Source organism: Dendrobium catenatum, unplaced genomic scaffold, assembly GCF_001605985.2.
Source record: "Dendrobium catenatum unplaced genomic scaffold, ASM160598v2 fragScaff_scaffold_706, whole genome shotgun sequence".
Classification (NCBI taxonomy): domain Eukaryota; kingdom Viridiplantae; phylum Streptophyta; class Magnoliopsida; order Asparagales; family Orchidaceae; genus Dendrobium; species Dendrobium catenatum.
In genome coordinates, this window is record NW_021319168.1 from 536268 (window position 1) to 539746 (window position 3479).

Sequence of the window (3479 nt, forward strand, 5' to 3'; positions counted from 1 at the left end):
TGATCAAGAATTCTCTTATGGGAAGTTATTTTTACAAGCAAATTTATACACCATCAAGCTAAGGTGACACCAGTTTAGGTCGAGTGAGACAACCTCAACTAAAACTTCAGACATTTGATTTTGGCTTTGTTCTAGTTGGAATTCAAGTTGAGTTCAACGAACTTATTTTTATATATAAATTGAAAAAATCAAATAGATATGTAGCTGATGCTACATTGGTGAAACTTAAAGTCTGGAAGGACATGAAAATTTTCCTGCTTTTCGAATTTTGCCTGGGCTTACAGCTTACTATTTGTATTTCTTCTTAAAAAATTAATTATGTTTTCACTAGTCACTGCAGATATGATGTGGGCTCACAATTGCTGTGGCCTTTTTGTTCCGCAAGATCACTTTACTACCCACATGGTTTTGGTTATACTCCCACTACCCCGTTGCTGCAGCAGTTTTAACTAACTAAAGGCTATAGTACAGTTGTTTCTCCTTTTTTCTGGTTTTTCCGTTTTTAGTCATGCAGCACTTTTAGGAGGTATATTTTGTTATTAGCTGGGAGAAGAAGACACATTGAACGATACTATCAATACTACCGTCGTTTGGAGCTCTGCTCCTTGGTTTATCCAATTTTTCCCTTGTGTTCTGTTCTTTTCTCTTGCAGGTTCCGAGGTTTCCACGCCAAGATATATGTTCCTTCCTTAATATCTAAAGATCAAGTCAAATGGATCTTTCTAAATGAATATTGATCTAATGAAGATGAAAATGATGCCTGCCATTAGGCATTAGCTAACGATTGAAACATGAATATTGATACTAAAGATCGGTGCTTGAAGCCTTAAACTATAACATCAAAAAATGGGGGTTTCTATGGTTACCGGAATCTGATGAGAAGAGTTGCCCTGGGCGTTGTCAGATGTGCTCCCAGAATCGACCATGGAGGAATGTTGCCGTGAGGCTATGCGGGCTCTGATACCATGAAAGAGTTTGGAAGAGGCACAGCTGAAGAAAATGAGAGTAATAGAGCAAATCTTCCATACTTGATAGTATTGTTTACATGGTATATAAAGAGTTGAGAGTAGACAATTTGTTACAGAGAACAGTGCTTTAACATATAGTACAATGATGTAAGTAAGTGGAGAAATGCTCTGTGAGCTGCTACGGTCCAGACACAGCAGGAGGTGAATAACCGAATGCCTGTAGTTGGTAGTGGAGCATGTATGGCTTAACAGCCATAAGCTGTACACTAAGCATGCCATTTGACCCCTATTTATTTATGGGGTAAGGTACATAGTTCTATAGGAAGAATTGCATTTAAAAAGAATGCATAAATTACAAAATATGACCCAATGAAGACTTGCCATAAAAAATAGTACAATTATGCCTTTTAAGAATCTTAAATACGCATTTATGACTTTTTAAATATAAGGTGGATGCACACAAAGTCGCTAATTGACTTCACCTTCGTCGACTGAGTTTTGCTTTATGTCTTCTTCATCTCTTCATTGTTGTTTGACTTTCGTTGCGAAGGTAACGATATTTCACCCCTTTTGTATGCTTATTTGTGAAATTAATGTTGTTTAGACTTTGCTTTTCCTCTACTCCATTTCTTCGTTGTTGTTCGATGTCACCTGGTTTACGCGAGGTAGAGTTTTAAATGAGTCGCTAGCTTCTTAGTTTCATTGGACGAAGTTCCCTTCCTATCAAATTGGATGTCACGACAGTTCGACGACGTTAATCAAAAGTAAAGACGAGAGCTTGCTCGCTGTGAAGGTAACGATTTTTCACCCATTTCGTGCGCTTGTTCGGCTAAATACCGTAAATCGGCAAAAAAGTGTTGAATGCAACATATTCTCTTCAACTCCACTCTGAAAATCCTATACTATGCGCAATACGTCTGCCATTCCTCTTAACTAATTTGTTCTTCTAATAATTTATTTTATCTGCCACTGATCGAAAGTAGATGCAAAGTCGAATGAATTATTTATCTCAGCGAAGTTATCACAAGGGTGGGTTCTAGGAGAAGTCATGGAAGATGTGGTCGTGTGAACTTAAGTGAAAGTGATACCCTCTTTGATTTCATATAAGATGATCACCATAATAGAAGGGCAAAAAATTAAGAGAAATCACAGAGAAAGAAGATCAATTTATATGTAACTGTTGTAAGCTATGTTGTATTTCTTTCCTAAATCAATACTTAAACGGTCATTATCAGAATTATTTTTCAGCAATGAATTTTATTAATTAACCGTTCTGTATTAATAATTTAATATATTAAATTCAAAATCCTGTATTTTTTGAATGTTGGATGCTATTAAATTGATTTTTTTCTTCTAAGAATGAATTGGTTGTTTTATCACATTATTCTAAATGTATTTTTATATTTTTAATAAAAAAATTTCTCACAAATATAATTGGAATTACTTATAGGGACAAAGGACATAAAAATAATAATATAATATTTTTATTAAAAAAATTAATTAAAATTGCAATACAACTATTATTAGGTAAAAAAAATTTTGGGTAAGGTTAAAATTGCAATAAAACTATTATTAGGTAAAAAAAATTTTGGATAAGGTCTACCGAAGCAGAAAGCCTTAACCCCGCGTGTAAAGACAAGCCCGACAGTCATTCTCGTCCCTGTCTGGGGAGATGCCAACCAGCTCTCCTCTCTACAAATACCGCCAAGCTATTCGCCTGATTGCTTATTTATGATAAGGATCAGAAAAATCACACGGTGTGGGACTAAATTTCAAAGCTCCTCCGCCTTCTCTTCTCTCACCTCACCCGAAACCTGTCGACTTGCCTAACCTAGGCCTTGCTAGCTCCCGATCATCCCTGTTCGGCCGGCCCTAGAGAAGCCAGAGTTCCTTCTCTTGAGAACCTCCAGGCCTCCAACCTGCTCGGCCAACCACAGTGGCAACCACGCTTCACTGTAAAGGTATTGTCCCCTCCTCTTCTAGAGATCTTGAGATGGAGTAGGCAATAATATGGATTTTGTAGCTTCCATGAATGCTACTGTAATTTCATAGCCACTCATTAACAAAGCATGATGAGTTGAGGTTCTCTCATAGAGCTGAAATTAGCTTTAATTTTCTTTCTCCTTTCTCTCAAAGATTTCCTGTTGATGGCTCCTTATCATAAGTAGTGTGGTGTTGAAATGTGCCCAATGGTTTATTAGTTCATTTGATGCATTGTTATTTGGATAAACTGCAAAATAGGTTGTGTTTTGATGATCTTGATCAAATATGTGGATAGTTTTTCTTATCTTTTATGATTATGTGTGATTGTAAAGCATGATCTTCACGTCTATTTATTTCATATAAGTGTTGCGTGTCATCTATGTGATGGAATGCCATCTTTTGCCAAATGTTTGGGACATGTTTATACCAATGTCCGCCATGAAATAATACAAGCTTTGACTATGCTAAAGATTGTGAGTGAGCACATTCGTATTTCACAGTATCTATGTTTCTAAAAATCTGCTAGTT

At 36.2% G+C, this 3479-nt stretch overlaps 1 non-coding gene across 1 annotated transcript; it reads right to left on the reverse strand.

The window, feature by feature from the left end:
- Positions 1-2548: 2548 nt before the first annotated feature.
- LOC114579905 lies at positions 2549-2670 on the reverse strand. The gene has a single exon (XR_003701160.1). It is a non-coding gene; the product is annotated as a U6atac minor spliceosomal RNA (small nuclear RNA).
- Between the last annotated feature and the right edge of the window lie 809 nt (positions 2671-3479).